At 36.7% G+C, this 18,700-nt stretch overlaps 11 non-coding genes across 11 annotated transcripts; 6 read left to right on the top strand and 5 right to left on the bottom strand.

Annotated features, from left to right (window-relative positions):
* The first annotated feature begins 1,069 nt into the window (after window positions 1–1,069).
* On the top strand, window positions 1,070–1,141 carry TRNAM-CAU (transfer RNA methionine (anticodon CAU)). The gene has a single exon. It is a non-coding gene; the product is annotated as a tRNA-Met (tRNA).
* Window positions 1,142–2,236: 1,095 nt separating this feature from the next.
* Window positions 2,237–2,308, top strand: TRNAM-CAU (transfer RNA methionine (anticodon CAU)). Its single transcript has one exon. It is a non-coding gene; the product is annotated as a tRNA-Met (tRNA).
* A 2,002-nt stretch (window positions 2,309–4,310) lies between these two features.
* On the bottom strand, window positions 4,311–4,384 carry TRNAN-GUU (transfer RNA asparagine (anticodon GUU)). Its single transcript has one exon. It is a non-coding gene; the product is annotated as a tRNA-Asn (tRNA).
* Window positions 4,385–4,570: 186 nt separating this feature from the next.
* TRNAM-CAU (transfer RNA methionine (anticodon CAU)) lies at window positions 4,571–4,642 on the top strand. Its single transcript has one exon. It is a non-coding gene; the product is annotated as a tRNA-Met (tRNA).
* A 3,171-nt stretch (window positions 4,643–7,813) lies between these two features.
* On the bottom strand, window positions 7,814–7,887 carry TRNAN-GUU (transfer RNA asparagine (anticodon GUU)). The gene has a single exon. It is a non-coding gene; the product is annotated as a tRNA-Asn (tRNA).
* A 1,093-nt stretch (window positions 7,888–8,980) lies between these two features.
* Window positions 8,981–9,054, bottom strand: TRNAN-GUU (transfer RNA asparagine (anticodon GUU)). Its single transcript has one exon. It is a non-coding gene; the product is annotated as a tRNA-Asn (tRNA).
* Window positions 9,055–10,147: 1,093 nt separating this feature from the next.
* TRNAN-GUU (transfer RNA asparagine (anticodon GUU)) lies at window positions 10,148–10,221 on the bottom strand. Its single transcript has one exon. It is a non-coding gene; the product is annotated as a tRNA-Asn (tRNA).
* Window positions 10,222–11,574: 1,353 nt separating this feature from the next.
* TRNAM-CAU (transfer RNA methionine (anticodon CAU)) lies at window positions 11,575–11,646 on the top strand. The gene has a single exon. It is a non-coding gene; the product is annotated as a tRNA-Met (tRNA).
* A 2,002-nt stretch (window positions 11,647–13,648) lies between these two features.
* TRNAN-GUU (transfer RNA asparagine (anticodon GUU)) lies at window positions 13,649–13,722 on the bottom strand. The gene has a single exon. It is a non-coding gene; the product is annotated as a tRNA-Asn (tRNA).
* A 2,520-nt stretch (window positions 13,723–16,242) lies between these two features.
* On the top strand, window positions 16,243–16,314 carry TRNAM-CAU (transfer RNA methionine (anticodon CAU)). Its single transcript has one exon. It is a non-coding gene; the product is annotated as a tRNA-Met (tRNA).
* Window positions 16,315–17,409: 1,095 nt separating this feature from the next.
* Window positions 17,410–17,481, top strand: TRNAM-CAU (transfer RNA methionine (anticodon CAU)). The gene has a single exon. It is a non-coding gene; the product is annotated as a tRNA-Met (tRNA).
* The last annotated feature ends 1,219 nt before the right edge of the window (window positions 17,482–18,700 follow it).

Genomic DNA, 18,700 nt, shown 5'->3' with positions numbered 1-18,700 from the left:
ATTCTTCCAAAACTGGAATTGATATTTTGACTCTTTTATTTTTACTTAAAGTACAATAACTTTTAACATTTTAATTTGTTTTAATAGTATATTGACAGCATTGTTTTATTTCAGAAATCCACTTAATTTTCTTTACCCTATTACTGAAATGGTAATTGACAAAAACAAGCTACATTGTCACCAGAAGAGCAATGCAAAATGTACAATTGATATTTCAAAATCATCTTTCCATCTTGAATTTCAATGATGCATTGGGGCAACGATTTTGTGAGAAACATCTTCACCCTTAAAGAAAGATTTTCTTAACTTCTTACCTGTGTGCTGATTAGATATCACCTGGTTTTCACATTAAACAGATTCCCACTTGAGAAAGCAGCAAGGATGCAGTGAGGTTTATGTTTCCTGGTGTCAACCTGTATTATTTCAGTGGACATTGTAATGAGGATGCATCTTGCTGCCTTTCCAATGAAGCAAGTTTTAATCAGTAATAGGTGAAAAACCATTCCTACAAAGGTGTTAATCAGAGACTTGGCTTTGTGGACACTTTTCAGAGAGCAAATGTGTTAGCATAAAAATAAAGCCATAAAATGAAGAGCTGATTAATCACTCATTTGGATTTCTCTGCCTGCATAATTTTTTTTCTCTGCAACCCCATGCTAAATTGTGCTTCCTGTTTTTTATAAAATGACTTAATCAAATCTGACTCTGATTGCATCAGAGAAGGCCAGGTACCCTACACTATAAGAGGTGGTTTGAAATTTTGACTTGTCTACTTAAAGATCACCAAAATTTGATCACAAGGTCAATTACGTCCCCAGGTGGGATTGAACCACCAACCTTTCGGTTAACAGCCGAATGCGCTCACTGATTGCGCCACAGAGACAGCTTGCAAAAGCATGTACTGACAAAGGCTAAAAAGCATTTATCTAGAAAGTTTCCTAGAAAAAGGTTAAAAAGGCAATAATCTGGAGAGTTTTGCAAGATTTTTCTTCCATTGACCAACGAAGAAACACATTGGTACTTTCACATGATGAGTGAGTACTTCAGGATCTCTGACACTTACATGAGCAGCAGAGTGGCGCAGCGGAAGCGTGCTGGGCCCATAACCCAGAGGTCGGTGGATCGAAACCATCCTCTGCTATGTGCACTTATTTTTTTGTTAATTAAATTCTGCCAAAACTGGAATTAATATTTTGACTCTTTTATTTTTACTTAAAGTACAATAACTTTTAACATTTTAATTTGTTTTAATAGTATATTGACAGCATTGTTTTCTTTCAGAAATCCACTTAATTTTCTTTACCTTATTACTGAAATGGTATTTGACAAAAACAAGCTACATTGTCACCAGAAGAGCAATGCAAAATGTACAATTGATATTTCAAAATCATCTTTCCATCTTGAATTTCAATGATGCATTGGGGCAATGATTTTGTGAGAAACATCTTCACCCTTAAAGAAAGATTTTCTTAACTTCTTACCTGTGTGCTGATTAGATATCACCTGGTTTTCACATTAAACAGATTCCCACTTGAGAAAGCAGCAAGGATGCAGTGAGGTTTATGTTTCCTGGTGTCAACCTGTATTATTTCAGTGGACATTGTAATGAGGATGCATCTTGCTGCCTTTCCAATGAAGCAAGTTTTAATCAGTAATAGGTGAAAAACCATTCCTACAAAGGTGTTAATCAGAGACTTGGCTTTGTGGACACTTTTCAGAGAGCAAATGTGTTAGCATAAAAATAAAGCCATAAAATGGAGAGCTGATTAATCACTCAATTGGATTTCTCTGCCTGCATAATTTTTTTTCTCTGCAACCCCATGCTAAATTGTGCTTCCTGTTTTTTATAAAATGACTAAATCAAATCTGACTCTGATTGCATCAGAGAAGGCCAGGTACCCTACACTATAAGAGGTGGTTTGAAATTTTGACTTGTCTACTTAAAGATCAGCAAAATTTGATCACAAGGTCAATTACGTCCCCGGGTGATATTGAACCACCAGCCTTTCGGTTAACAGCCGAATGCGCTAACCGATTGCACCACAGATACAACTTGCAAAATCATGTACTAACAAAGGCTAAAAAGCATTCATCTAGAAAGTTTCCTAGAAAAAGGTTAAAAAGGCAATAATCTGGAGAGTTTTGCAAGATTTTTCTTCCATTGACCAACGAAGAAACACATTGGTACTTTCACATGATGAGTAAGTACTTCAGGATCTCTGGCACTTACATGAGCAGCAGAGTGGCGCAGCGGAAGCGTGCTGGGCCCATAACCCAGAGGTCGGTGGATCGAAACCATCCTCTGCTATGTGCACTTATTTTTTTGTTAATTAAATTCTTCCAAAACTGGAATTGATATTTTGACTCTTTTATTTTTACTTAAAGTACAATAACTTTTAACATTTTAATTTGTTTTAATAGTATATTGACAGCATTGTATTCTTTCAGAAATCCACTTAATTTTCTTTACCCTATTACTGAAATGGTAATTGACAAAAACAAGCTACATTGTCACCAGAAGAGCAATGCAAAATGTACAATTGATATTTCAAAATCATCTTTCCATCTTGAATTTCAATGATGCATTGGGGCAATGATTTTGTGAGAAACATCTTCACTCTTAAAGAAAGATTTTCTTAACTTCTTACCTGTGTGCTGATTAGATATCACCTGGTTTTCACATTAAACAGATTCCCACTTGAGAAAGCAGCAAGGATGCAGTGAGGTTTATGTTTCCTGGTGTCAACCTGTATTATTTCAGTGGACATTGTAATGAGGATGCATCTTGCTGCCTTTCCAATGAAGCAAGTTTTAATCAGTAATAGGTGAAAAACCATTCCTACAAAGGTGTTAATCAGAGACTTGGCTTTGTGGACACTTTTCAGAGAGCAAATGTGTTAGCATAAAAATAAAGCCATAAAATGGAGAGCTGATTAATCACTCAATTGGATTTCTCTGCCTGCATAATTTTTTTTCTCTGCAACCCCATGCTAAATTGTGCTTCCTGTTTTTTATAAAATGACTTAATCAAATCTGACTCTGATTGCATCAGAGAAGGCCAGGTACCCTACACTATAAGAGGTGGTTTGAAATTTTGACTTGTCTACTTAAAGATCACCAAAATTTAATCACAAGGTCAATTACGTCCCCGGGTGGGATTGAACCACCAACCTTTCGGTTAACAGCCGAATGTGCTAACTGATTGCGCCACAGAGACAGCTTGCAAAAGCATGTACTGACAAAGGCTAAAAAGCATTCATCTAGAAAGTTTCCTAGAAAAAGGTTAAAAAGGCAATAATCTGGAGAGTTTTGCAAGATTTTTCTTCCATTGACCAACGAAGAAACACATTGGTACTTTCACATGATGAGTGAGTACTTCAGGATCTCTGACACTTACATGAGCAGCAGAGTGGTGCAGCGGAAGCGTGCTGGGCCCATAACCCAGAGGTTGGTGGATCGAAACCATCCTCTGCTATGTGCACTTCTTTTTTTGTTAATTAAATTCTTCCAAAACTGGAATTGATATTTTGACTCTTTTATTTTTACTTAAAGTACAATAACTTTTAACATTTTAATTTGTTTTAATAGTATATTGACAGCATTGTTTTCTTTCAGAAATCCACTTAATTTTCTTTACCCTATTACTGAAATGGTAATTGACAAAAACAAGCTACATTGTCACCAGAAGAGCAATGCAAAATGTACAATTGATATTTCAAAATCATCTTTCCATCTTGAATTTTAATGATGCATTGGGGCAACGATTTTGTGAGAAACATCTTCACCCTTAAAGAAATATTTTCTTAACTTCTTACCTGTGTGCTGATTAGATATCACCTGGTTTTCACATTAAACAGATTCCCACTTGAGAAAGCAGCAAGGATGCAGTGAGGTTTATGTTTCCTGGTGTCAACCTGTATTATTTCAGTGGACATTGTAATGAGGATGCATCTTGCTGCCTTTCCAATGAAGCAAGTTTTAATCAGTAATAGGTGAAAAACCATTCCTACAAAGGTGTTAATCAGAGACTTGGCTTTGTGGACACTTTTCAGAGAGCAAATGTGTTAGCATAAAAATAAAGCCATAAAATGGAGAGCTGATTAATCACTCAATTGGATTTCTCTGCCTGCATAATTTTTTTTCTCTGCAACCCCATGCTAAATTGTGCTTCCTGTTTTTTATAAAATGACTTAATCAAATCTGACTCTGATTGCATCAGAGAAGGCCAGGTACCCTACACTATAAGAGGTGGTTTGAAATTTTGACTTGTCTACTTAAAGATCACCAAAATTTGATCACAAGGTCAATTACGTCCCCGGGTGGGATTGAACCACCAACCTTTCGGTTAACAGCCGAATGCGCTAACCAATTGCGCCACAGAGACAGCTTGCAAACGCATGTACTGACAAAGGCTAAAAAGCATTCATCTAGAAAGTTTCCTAGAAAAAGGTTAAAAAGGCAATAATCTGGAGAGTTTTGCAAGATTTTTCTTCCATTGACCAACAAAGAAACACATTGGTACTTTCACATGATGAGTGAGTACTTCAGGATCTCTGACACTTACATGAGCAGCAGAGTGGCGCAGTGGAAGCGTGCTGGGCCCATAACCCAGAGGTCGGTGGATCGAAACCATCCTCTGCTATGTGCACTTATTTTTTTTGTTAATTAAATTCTTCCAAAACTGGAATTGATATTTTGACTCTTTTATTTTTACTTAAAGTACAATAACTTTTAACATTTTAATTTGTTTTAATAGTATATTGACAGCATTGTATTCTTTCAGAAATCCACTTAATTTTCTTTACCCTATTACTGAAATGGTAATTGACAAAAACAAGCTACATTGTCACCAGAAGAGCAATGCAAAATGTACAATTGATATTTCAAAATCATCTTTCCATCTTGAATTTCAATGATGCATTGGGGCAACGATTTTGTGAGAAACATCTTCACCCTTAAAGAAAGATTTTCTTAACTTCTTACCTGTGTGCTGATTAGATATCACCTGGTTTTCACATTAAACAGATTCCCACTTGAGAAAGCAGCAAGGATGCAGTGAGGTTTATGTTTCCTGGTGTCAACCTGTATTATTTCAGTGGACATTGTAATGAGGATGCATCTTGCTGCCTTTCCAATGAAGCAAGTTTTAATCAGTAATAGGTGAAAAACCATTCCTACAAAGGTGTTAATCAGAGACTTGGCTTTGTGGACACTTTTCAGAGAGCAAATGTGTTAGCATAAAAATAAAGCCATAAAATGGAGAGCTGATTAATCACTCAATTGGATTTCTCTGCCTGCATAATTTTTTTTCTCTGCAACCCCATGCTAAATTGTGCTTCCTGTTTTTTATAAAATGACTTAATCAAATCTTACTCTGATTGCATCAGAGAAGGCCAGGTACCCTACACTATAAGAGGTGGTTTGAAATTTTGACTTGTCTACTTAAAGATCACCAAAATTTGATCACAAGGTCAATTACGTCCCCGGGTGGGATTGAACCACCAACCTTTCGGTTAACAGCCAAATGCGCTAACCGATTGCACCACAGAGACAGCTTGCAAAAGCATGTACTGACAAAGGCTAAAAAGCATTCATCTAGAAAGTTTCCTAGAAAAAGGTTAAAAAGGCAATAATCTGGAGAGTTTTGCAAGATTTTTCTTCCATTGACCAACGAAGAAACACATTGGTACTTTCACATGATGAGTGAGTACTTCAGGATCTCTGACACTTACATGAGCAGCAGAGTGGCGCAGCGGAAGCGTGCTGGGCCTATAACCCAGAGGTCGGTGGATCGAAACCATCCTCTGCTATGTGCACTTATTTTTTTGTTAATTAAATTCTTCCAAAACTGGAATTGATATTTTGACTCTTTTATTTTTACTTAAAGTACAATAACTTTTAACATTTTAATTTGTTTTAATAGTATATTGACAGCATTGTTTTCTTTCAGAAATCCACTTAATTTTCTTTACCCTATTACTGAAATGGTAATTGACAAAAACAAGCTACATTGTCACCAGAAGAGCAATGCAAAATGTACAATTGATATTTCAAAATCATCTTTCCATCTTGAATTTCAATGATGCATTGGGGCAACGATTTTGTGAGAAACATCTTCACCCTTAAAGAAAGATTTTCTTAACTTCTTACCTGTGTGCTGATTAGATATCACCTGGTTTTCACATTAAACAGATTCCCACTTGAGAAAGCAGCAAGGATGCAGTGAGGTTTATGTTTCCTGGTGTCAACCTGTATTATTTCAGTGGACATTGTAATGAGGATGCATCTTGCTGCCTTTCCAATGAAGCAAGTTTTAATCAGTAATAGGTGAAAAACCATTCCTACAAAGGTGTTAATCAGAGACTTGGCTTTGTGGACACTTTTCAGAGAGCAAATGTGTTAGCATAAAAATAAAGCCATAAAATGGAGAGCTGATTAATCACTCATTTGGATTTCTCTGCCTGCATAATTTTTTTTCTCTGCAACCCCATGCTAAATTGTGCTTCCTGTTTTTTATAAAATGACTTAATCAAATCTGACTCTGATTGCATCAGAGAAGGCCAGGTACCCTACACTATAAGAGGTGGTTTGAAATTTTGACTTGTCTACTTAAAGATCACCAAAATTTGATCACAAGGTCAATTACGTCCCCAGGTGGGATTGAACCATAAAACCTTTCGGTTAACAGCCGAATGCGCTCACTGATTGCGCCACAGAGACAGCTTGCAAAAGCATGTATTGACAAAGGCTAAAAAGCATTCATCGAGAAAGTTTCCTAGAAAAAGGTTAAAAAGGCAATAATCTGGAGAGTTTTGCAAGATTTTTCATCCATTGACCAACGAAGAAACACATTGGTACTTTCACATGATGAGTGAGTACTTCAGGATCTCTGACACTTACATGAGCAGCAGAGTGGCGCAGCGGAAGTGTGCTGGGCCCATAACCCAGAGGTCGGTGGATCGAAACCATCCTCTGCTATGTGCACTTATTTTTTTGTTAATTAAATTCTGCCAAAACTGGAATTAATATTTTGACTCTTTTATTTTTACTTAAAGTACAATAACTTTTAACATTTTAATTTGTTTTAATAGTATATTGACAGCATTGTTTTCTTTCAGAAATCCACTTAATTTTCTTTACCCTATTAATGAAATGGTAATTGACAAAAACAAGCTACATTGTCACCAGAAGAGCAATGCAAAATGTACAATTGATATTTCAAAATCATCTTTCCATCTTGAATTTCAATGATGCATTGGGGCAACGATTTTGTGAGAAACATCTTCACCCTTAAAGAAAGATTTTCTTAACTTCTTACCTGTGTGCTGATTAGATATCACCTGGTTTTCACATTAAACAGATTCCCACTTGAGAAAGCAGCAAGGATGCAGTGAGGTTTATGTTTCCTGGTGTCAACCTGTATTATTTCAGTGGACATTGTAATGAGGATGCATCTTGCTGCCTTTCCAATGAAGCAAGTTTTAATCAGTAATAGGCGAAAAACCATTCCTACAAAGGTGTTAATCAGAGACTTGGCTTTGTGGACACTTTTCAGAGAGCAAATGTGTTAGCATAAAAATAAAGCCATAAAATGGAGAGCTGATTAATCACTCAATTGGATTTCTCTGCCTGCATAATTTTTTTTCTCTGCAACCCCATGCTAAATTGTGCTTCCTGTTTTTTATAAAATGACTTAATCAAATCTGACTCTGATTGCATCAGAGAAGGCCAGGTACCCTACACTATAAGAGGTGGTTTGAAATTTTGACTTGTCTACTTAAAGATCACCAAAATTTGATCACAAGGTCAATTACGTCCCCGGGTGGGATTGAACCACCAACCTTTCGGTTAACAGCCGAATGCGCTAACCGATTGCGCCACAGAGACAGCTTGCAAAAGCATGTATTGACAAAGGCTAAAAAGCATTCATCTAGAAAGTTTCCTAGAAAAAGGTTAAAAAGGCAATAATCTGGAGAGTTTTGCAAGATTTTTCTTCCATTGACCAACGAAGAAACACATTGGTACTTTCACATGATGAGTGAGTACTTCAGGATCTCTGACACTTACATGAGCAGCAGAGTGGCGCAGCGGAAGCGTGCTGGGCCCATAACCCAGAGGTTGGTGGATCGAAACCATCCTCTGCTATGTGCACTTATTTTTTTGTTAATTAAATTCTTCCAAAACTGGAATTGATATTTTGACTCTTTTATTTTTACTTAAAGTACAATAACTTTTAACATTTTAATTTGTTTTAATAGTATATTGACAGCATTGTTTTCTTTCAGAAATCCACTTAATTTTCTTTACCCTATTACTGAAATGGTAATTGACAAAAACAAGCTACATTGTCACCAGAAGAGCAATGCAAAATGTACAATTGATATTTCAAAATCATCTTTCCATCTTGAATTTCAATGATGCATTGGGGCAACGATTTTGTGAGAAACATCTTCACCCTTAAAGAAAGATTTTCTTAACTTCTTACCTGTGTGCTGATTAGATATCACCTGGTTTTCACATTAAACAGATTCCCACTTGAGAAAGCAGCAAGGATGCAGTGAGGTTTATGTTTCCTGGTGTCAACCTGTATTATTTCAGTGGACATTGTAATGAGGATGCATCTTGCTGCCTTTCCAATGAAGCAAGTTTTAATCAGTAATAGGTGAAAAACCATTCCTACAAAGGTGTTAATCAGAGACTTGGCTTTGTGGACACTTTTCAGAGAGCAAATGTGTTAGCATAAAAATAAAGCCATAAAATGGAGAGCTGATTAATCACTCAATTGGATTTCTCTGCCTGCATAATTTTTTTTCTCTGCAACCCCATGCTAAATTGTGCTTCCTGTTTTTTATAAAATGACTTAATCAAATCTGACTCTGATTGCATCAGAGAAGGCCAGGTACCCTACACTATAAGAGGTGGTTTGAAATTTTGACTTGTCTACTTAAAGATCACCAAAATTTGATCACAAGGTCAATTACGTCCCCGGGTGGGATTGAACCACCAACCTTTCGGTTAACAGCCGAATGCGCTAACCGATTGCGCCACAGAGACAGCTTGCAAAAGCATGTATTGACAAAGGCTAAAAAGCATTCATCTAGAAAGTTTCCTAGAAAAAGGTTAAAAAGGCAATAATCTGGAGAGTTTTGCAAGATTTTTCTTCCATTGACCAACGAAGAAACACATTGGTACTTTCACATGATGAGTGAGTACTTCAGGATCTCTGACACTTACATGAGCAGCAGAGTGGCGCAGCGGAAGCGTGCTGGGCCCATAACCCAGAGGTTGGTGGATCGAAACCATCCTCTGCTATGTGCACTTATTTTTTTGTTAATTAAATTCTTCCAAAACTGGAATTGATATTTTGACTCTTTTATTTTTACTTAAAGTACAATAACTTTTAACATTTTAATTTGTTTTAATAGTATATTGACAGCATTGTTTTCTTTCAGAAATCCACTTAATTTTCTTTACCCTATTACTGAAATGGTAATTGACAAAAACAAGCTACATTGTCACCAGAAGAGCAATGCAAAATGTACAATTGATATTTCAAAATCATCTTTCCATCTTGAATTTCAATGATGCATTGGGGCAACGATTTTGTGAGAAACATCTTCACCCTTAAAGAAAGATTTTCTTAACTTCTTACCTGTGTGCTGATTAGATATCACCTGGTTTTCACATTAAACAGATTCCCACTTGAGAAAGCAGCAAGGATGCAGTGAGGTTTATGTTTCCTGGTGTCAACCTGTATTATTTCAGTGGACATTGTAATGAGGATGCATCTTGCTGCCTTTCCAATGAAGCAAGTTTTAATCAGTAATAGGTGAAAAACCATTCCTACAAAGGTGTTAATCAGAGACTTGGCTTTGTGGACACTTTTCAGAGAGCAAATGTGTTAGCATAAAAATAAAGCCATAAAATGGAGAGCTGATTAATCACTCAATTGGATTTCTCTGCCTGCATAATTTTTTTTCTCTGCAACCCCATGCTAAATTGTGCTTCCTGTTTTTTATAAAATGACTTAATCAAATCTGACTCTGATTGCATCAGAGAAGGCCAGGTACCCTACACTATAAGAGGTGGTTTGAAATTTTGACTTGTCTACTTAAAGATCACCAAAATTTGATCACAAGGTCAATTACGTCCCCGGGTGGGATTGAACCACCAACCTTTCGGTTAACAGCCGAATGCGCTAACCGATTGCGCCACAGAGACAGCTTGCAAAAGCATGTATTGACAAAGGCTAAAAAGCATTCATCTAGAAAGTTTCCTAGAAAAAGGTTAAAAAGGCAATAATCTGGAGAGTTTTGCAAGATTTTTCTTCCATTGACCAACGAAGAAACACATTGGTACTTTCACATGATGAGTGAGTACTTCAGGATCTCTGACACTTACATGAGCAGCAGAGTGGCGCAGCGGAAGCGTGCTGGGCCCATAACCCAGAGGTTGGAGGATCGAAGCCATCCTCTGCTATGTGCACTTATTTTTTTGTTAATTAAATTCTTCCAAAACTGGAATTGATATTTTGACTCTTTTATTTTTACTTAAAGTACAATAACTTTTAACATTTTAATTTGTTTTAATAGTATATTGACAGCATTGTTTTATTTCAGAAATCCACTTAATTTTCTTTACCCTATTACTGAAATGGTAATTGACAAAAACAAGCTACATTGTCACCAGAAGAGCAATGCAAAATGTACAATTGATATTTCAAAATCATCTTTCCATCTTGAATTTCAATGATGCATTGGGGCAACGATTTTGTGAGAAACATCTTCACCCTTAAAGAAAGATTTTCTTAACTTCTTACCTGTGTGCTGATTAGATATCACCTGGTTTTCACATTAAACAGATTCCCACTTGAGAAAGCAGCAAGGATGCAGTGAGGTTTATGTTTCCTGGTGTCAACCTGTATTATTTCAGTGGACATTGTAATGAGGATGCATCTTGCTGCCTTTCCAATGAAGCAAGTTTTAATCAGTAATAGGTGAAAAACCATTCCTACAAAGGTGTTAATCAGAGACTTGGCTTTGTGGACACTTTTCAGAGAGCAAATGTGTTAGCATAAAAATAAAGCCATAAAATGGAGAGCTGATTAATCACTCAATTGGATTTCTCTGCCTGCATAATTTTTTTTCTCTGCAACACCATGCTAAATTGTGCTTCCTGTTTTTTATAAAATGACTTAATCAAATCTGACTCTGATTGCATCAGAGAAGGCCAGGTACCCTACACTATAAGAGGTGGTTTGAAATTTTGACTTGTCTACTTAAAGATCACCAAAACTTGATCACAAGGTCAATTACATCCCCGGGTGGGGTTGAACCACCAACCTTTCGGTTAACAGCCAAATGCGCTAACCGATTGCGCCACAGAGACAGCTTGCAAAAGCATGTACTGACAAAGGCTAAAAAGCATTTATCTAGAAAGTTTCCTAGAAAAAGGTTAAAAAGGCAATAATCTGGAGAGTTTTGCAAGATTTTTCTTCCATTGACCAACGAAGAAACACATTGGTACTTTCACATGATGAGTGAGTACTTCAGGATCTCTGACACTTACATGAGCAGCAGAGTGGCGCAGCGGAAGCGTGCTGGGCCCATAACCCAGAGGTCGGTGGATCGAAACCATCCTCTGCTATGTGCACTTATTTTTTTGTTAATTAAATTCTTCCAAAACTGGAATTGATATTTTGACTCTTTTATTTTTACTTAAAGTACAATAACTTTTAACATTTTAATTTGTTTTAATAGTATATTGACAGCATTGTTTTCTTTCAGAAATCCACTAAATTTTCTTTACCCTATTACTGAAATGGTAATTGACAAAAACAAGCTACATTGTCACCAGAAGAGCAATGCAAAATGTACAATTGATATTTCAAAATCATCTTTCCATCTTGAATTTCAATGATGCATTGGGGCAACGATTTTGTGAGAAACATCTTCACCCTTAAAGAAAGATTTTCTTAACTTCTTACCTGTGTGCTGATTAGATATCACCTGGTTTTCACATTAAACAGATTCCCACTTGAGAAAGCAGCAAGGATGCAGTGAGGTTTATGTTTCCTGGTGTCAACCTGTATTATTTCAGTGGACATTGTAATGAGGATGCATCTTGCTGCCTTTCCAATGAAGCAAGTTTTAATCAGTAATAGGTGAAAAACCATTCCTACAAAGGTGTTAATCAGAGACTTGGCTTTGTGGACACTTTTCAGAGAGCAAATGTGTTAGCATAAAAATAAAGCCATAAAATGAAGAGCTGATTAATCACTCATTTGGATTTCTCTGCCTGCATAATTTTTTTTCTCTGCAACCCCATGCTAAATTGTGCTTCCTGTTTTTTATAAAATGACTTAATCAAATCTGACTCTGATTGCATCAGAGAAGGCCAGGTACCGTACACTATAAGAGGTGGTTTGAAATTTTGACTTGTCTACTTAAAGATCACCAAAATTTGATCACAAGGTCAATTACGTCCCCAGGTGGGATTGAACCACCAACCTTTCGGTTAACAGCCGAATGCGCTCACTGATTGCGCCACAGAGACAGCTTGCAAAAGCATGTATTGACAAAGGCTAAAAAGCATTCATCTAGAAAGTTTCCTAGAAAAAGGTTAAAAAGGCAATAATCTGGAGAGTTTTGCAAGATTTTTCTTCCATTGACCAACGAAGAAACACATTGGTACTTTCACATGATGAGTGAGTACTTCAGGATCTCTGACACTTACATGAGCAGCAGAGTGGCGCAGCGGAAGTGTGCTGGGCCCATAACCCAGAGGTCGGTGGATCGAAACCATCCTCTGCTATGTGCACTTATTTTTTTGTTAATTAAATTCTGCCAAAACTGGAATTAATATTTTGACTCTTTTATTTTTACTTAAAGTACAATAACTTTTAACATTTTAATTTGTTTTAATAGTATATTGACAGCATTGTTTTCTTTCAGAAATCCACTTAATTTTCTTTACCCTATTACTGAAATGGTATTTGACAAAAACAAGCTACATTGTCACCAGAAGAGCAATGCAAAATGTACAATTGATATTTCAAAATCATCTTTCCATCTTGAATTTCAATGATGCATTGGGGCAATGATTTTGTGAGAAACATCTTCACCCTTAAAGAAAGATTTTCTTAACTTCTTACCTGTGTGCTGATTAGATATCACCTGGTTTTCACATTAAACAGATTCCCACTTGAGAAAGCAGCAAGGATGCAGTGAGGTTTATGTTTCCTGGTGTCAACCTGTATTATTTCAGTGGACATTGTAATGAGGATGCATCTTGCTGCCTTTCCAATGAAGCAAGTTTTAATCAGTAATAGGTGAAAAACCATTCCTACAAAGGTGTTAATCAGAGACTTGGCTTTGTGGACACTTTTCAGAGAGCAAATGTGTTAGCATAAAAATAAAGCCATAAAATGGAGAGCTGATTAATCACTCAATTGGATTTCTCTGCCTGCATAATTTTTTTTCTCTGCAACCCCATGCTAAATTGTGCTTCCTGTTTTTTATAAAATGACTTAATCAAATCTGACTCTGATTGCATCAGAGAAGGCCAGGTACCCTACACTATAAGAGGTGGTTTGAAATTTTGACTTGTCTACTTAAAGATCACCAAAATTTGATCACAAGGTCAATTACGTCCCCGGGTGGGATTGAACCACCAACCTTTCGGTTAACAGCCGAATGCGCTAACCAATTGCGCCACAGAGACAGCTTGCAAACGCATGTACTGACAAAGGCTAAAAAGCATTCATCTAGAAAGTTTCCTAGAAAAAGGTTAAAAAGGCAATAATCTGGAGAGTTTTGCAAGATTTTTCTTCCATTGACCAACAAAGAAACACATTGGTACTTTCACATGATGAGTGAGTACTTCAGGATCTCTGACACTTACATGAGCAGCAGAGTGGCGCAGTGGAAGCGTGCCGGGCCCATAACCCAGAGGTCGGTGGATCGAAACCATCCTCTGCTATGTGCACTTATTTTTTTTGTTAATTAAATTCTTCCAAAACTGGAATTGATATTTTGACTCTTTTATTTTTACTTAAAGTACAATAACTTTTAACATTTTAATTTGTTTTAATAGTATATTGACAGCATTGTATTCTTTCAGAAATCCACTTAATTTTCTTTACCCTATTACTGAAATGGTAATTGACAAAAACAAGCTACATTGTCACCAGAAGAGCAATGCAAAATGTACAATTGATATTTCAAAATCATCTTTCCATCTTGAATTTCAATGATGCATTGGGGCAACGATTTTGTGAGAAACATCTTCACCCTTAAAGAAAGATTTTCTTAACTTCTTACCTGTGTGCTGATTAGATATCACCTGGTTTTCACATTAAACAGATTCCCACTTGAGAAAGCAGCAAGGATGCAGTGAGGTTTATGTTTCCTGGTGTCAACCTGTATTATTTCAGTGGACATTGTAATGAGGATGCATCTTGCTGCCTTTCCAATGAAGCAAGTTTTAATCAGTAATAGGTGAAAAACCATTCCTACAAAGGTGTTAATCAGAGAATTGGCTTTGTGGACACTTTTCAGAGAGCAAATGTGTTAGCATAAAAATAAAGCCATAAAATGGAGAGCTGATTAATCACTCAATTGGATTTCTCTGCCTGCATAATTTTTTTTCTCTGCAACCCCATGCTAAATTGTGCTTCCTGTTTTTTATAAAATGACTTAATCAAATCTGACTCTGATTGCATCAGAGAAGGCCAGGTACCCTACACTATAAGAGGTGGTTTGAAATTTTGACTTGTCTACTTAAAGATCACCAAAATCTGATCACAAGGTCAATTACGTCCCCGGGTGGGATTGAACCACCAACCTTTCGGTTAACAGCCGAATGCGCTAACTGATTTCGCCACAGAGACAGCTTGCAAAAGCAAAGGCTGACAAAGGCTAAAAAGCATTCATCTAGAAAGTTTCCTAGAAAAAGGTTAAAAAGGCAATAATCTGGAGAGTTTTGCAAGATTTTTCTTCCATTGACCAACGAAGAAACACATTGGTACTTTCACATGATGAGTGAGTACTTCAGGATCTCTGACACTTACATGAGCAGCAGAGTGGCGCAGCGGAAGCGTGCTGGGCCCATAACCCAGAGGTTGGAGGATCGAAGCCATCCTCTGCTATGTGCACTTTTTTTTTGTTAATTAAATTCTTCCAAAACTGGAATTGATATTTTGACTCTTTTATTTTTACTTAAAGTACAATAACTTTTAACATTTTAATTTGTTTTAATAGTATATTGACAGCATTGTTTTATTTCAGAAATCCACTTAATTTTCTTTACCCTATTACTGAAATGGTAATTGACAAAAACAAGCTACATTGTCACCAGAAGAGCAATGCAAAATGTACAATTGATATTTCAAAATCATCTTTCCATCTTGAATTTCAATGATGCATTGGGGCAACGATTTTGTGAGAAACATCTTCACCCTTAAAGAAAGATTTTCTTAACTTCTTACCTGTGTGCTGATTAGATATCACCTGGTTTTCACATTAAACAGATTCCCACTTGAGAAAGCAGCAAGGATGCAGTGAGGTTTATGTTTCCTGGTGTCAACCTGTATTATTTCAGTGGACATTGTAATGAGGATGCATCTTGCTGCCTTTCCAATGAAGCAAGTTTTAATCAGTAATAGGTGAAAAACCATTCCTACAAAGGTGTTAATCAGAGACTTGGCTTTGTGGACACTTTTCAGAGAGCAAATGTGTTAGCATAAAAATAAAGCCATAAAATGAAGAGCTGATTAATCACTCATTTGGATTTCTCTGCCTGCATAATTTTTTTTCTCTGCAACCCCATGCTAAATTGTGCTTCCTGTTTTTTATAAAATGACTTAATCAAATCTGACTCTGATTGCATCAGAGAAGGCCAGGTACCCTACACTATAAGAGGTGGTTTGAAATTTTGACTTGTCTACTTAAAGATCACCAAAATTTGATCACAAGGTCAATTACGTCCCCAGGTGGGATTGAACCACCAACCTTTCGGTTAACAGCCGAATGCGCTCACTGATTGCGCCACAGAGACAGCTTGCAAAAGCATGTACTGACAAAGGCTAAAAAGCATTTATCTAGAAAGTTTCCTAGAAAAAGGTTAAAAAGGCAATAATCTGGAGAGTTTTGCAAGATTTTTCTTCCATTGACCAACGAAGAAACACATTGGTACTTTCACATGATGAGTGAGTACTTCAGGATCTCTGACACTTACATGAGCAGCAGAGTGGCGCAGCGGAAGCGTGCTGGGCCCATAACCCAGAGGTCGGTGGATCGAAACCATCCTCTGCTATGTGCACTTATTTTTTTGTTAATTAAATTCTGCCAAAACTGGAATTAATATTTTGACTCTTTTATTTTTACTTAAAGTACAATAACTTTTAACATTTTAATTTGTTTTAATAGTATATTGACAGCATTGTTTTCTTTCAGAAATCCACTTAATTTTCTTTACCTTATTACTGAAATGGTATTTGACAAAAACAAGCTACATTGTCACCAGAAGAGCAATGCAAAATGTACAATTGATATTTCAAAATCATCTTTCCATCTTGAATTTCAATGATGCATTGGGGCAATGATTTTGTGAGAAACATCTTCACCCTTAAAGAAAGATTTTCTTAACTTCTTACCTGTGTGCTGATTAGATATCACCTGGTTTTCACATTAAACAGATTCCCACTTGAGAAAGCAGCAAGGATGCAGTGAGGTTTATGTTTCCTGGTGTCAACCTGTATTATTTCAGTGGACATTGTAATGAGGATGCATCTTGCTGCCTTTCCAATGAAGCAAGTTTTAATCAGTAATAGGTGAAAAACCATTCCTACAAAGGTGTTAATCAGAGACTTGGCTTTGTGGACACTTTTCAGAGAGCAAATGTGTTAGCATAAAAATAAAGCCATAAAATGGAGAGCTGATTAATCACTCAATTGGATTTCTCTGCCTGCATAATTTTTTTTCTCTGCAACCCCATGCTAAATTGTGCTTCCTGTTTTTTATAAAATGACTAAATCAAATCTGACTCTGATTGCATCAGAGAAGGCCAGGTACCCTACACTATAAGAGGTGGTTTGAAATTTTGACTTGTCTACTTAAAGATCAGCAAAATTTGATCACAAGGTCAATTACGTCCCCGGGTGATATTGAACCACCAGCCTTTCGGTTAACAGCCGAATGCGCTAACCGATTGCACCACAGATACAACTTGCAAAATCATGTACTAACAAAGGCTAAAAAGCATTCATCTAGAAAGTTTCCTAGAAAAAGGTTAAAAAGGCAATAATCTGGAGAGTTTTGCAAGATTTTTCTTCCATTGACCAACGAAGAAACACATTGGTACTTTCACATGATGAGTAAGTACTTCAGGATCTCTGGCACTTACATGAGCAGCAGAGTGGCGCAGCGGAAGCGTGCTGGGCCCATAACCCAGAGGTCGGTGGATCGAAACCATCCTCTGCTATGTGCACTTATTTTTTTGTTAATTAAATTCTTCCAAAACTGGAATTGATATTTTGACTCTTTTATTTTTACTTAAAGTACAATAACTTTTAACATTTTAATTTGTTTTAATAGTATATTGACAGCATTGTATTCTTTCAGAAATCCACTTAATTTTCTTTACCCTATTACTGAAATGGTAATTGACAAAAACAAGCTACATTGTCACCAGAAGAGCAATGCAAAATGTACAATTGATATTTCAAAATCATCTTTCCATCTTGAATTTCAATGATGCATTGGGGCAATGATTTTGTGAGAAACATCTTCACTCTTAAAGAAAGATTTTCTTAACTTCTTACCTGTGTGCTGATTAGATATCACCTGGTTTTCACATTAAACAGATTCCCACTTGAGAAAGCAGCAAGGATGCAGTGAGGTTTATGTTTCCTGGTGTCAACCTGTATTATTTCAGTGGACATTGTAATGAGGATGCATCTTGCTGCCTTTCCAATGAAGCAAGTTTTAATCAGTAATAGGTGAAAAACCATTCCTACAAAGGTGTTAATCAGAGACTTGGCTTTGTGGACACTTTTCAGAGAGCAAATGTGTTAGCATAAAAATAAAGCCATAAAATGGAGAGCTGATTAATCACTCAATTGGATTTCTCTGCCTGCATAATTTTTTTTCTCTGCAACCCCATGCTAAATTGTGCTTCCTGTTTTTTATAAAATGACTTAATCAAATCTGACTCTGATTGCATCAGAGAAGGCCAGGTACCCTACACTATAAGAGGTGGTTTGAAATTTTGACTTGTCTACTTAAAGATCACCAAAATTTAATCACAAGGTCAATTACGTCCCCGGGTGGGATTGAACCACCAACCTTTCGGTTAACAGCCGAATGTGCTAACTGATTGCGCCACAGAGACAGCTTGCAAAAGCATGTACTGACAAAGGCTAAAAAGCATTCATCTAGAAAGTTTCCTAGAAAAAGGTTAAAAAGGCAATAATCTGGAGAGTTTTGCAAGATTTTTCTTCCATTGACCAACGAAGAAACACATTGGTACTTTCACATGATGAGTGAGTACTTCAGGATCTCTGACACTTACATGAGCAGCAGAGTGGTGCAGCGGAAGCGTGCTGGGCCCATAACCCAGAGGTTGGTGGATCGAAACCATCCTCTGCTATGTGCACTTCTTTTTTTGTTAATTAAATTCTTCCAAAACTGGAATTGATATT

The sequence above is a fragment of the Pseudophryne corroboree genome, chromosome 4, assembly GCF_028390025.1.
Source record: "Pseudophryne corroboree isolate aPseCor3 chromosome 4, aPseCor3.hap2, whole genome shotgun sequence".
Classification (NCBI taxonomy): domain Eukaryota; kingdom Metazoa; phylum Chordata; class Amphibia; order Anura; family Myobatrachidae; genus Pseudophryne; species Pseudophryne corroboree.
Note: the sequence above shows the minus strand (reverse complement) of the source record. Positions and strands in the feature narration are given on the sequence as shown.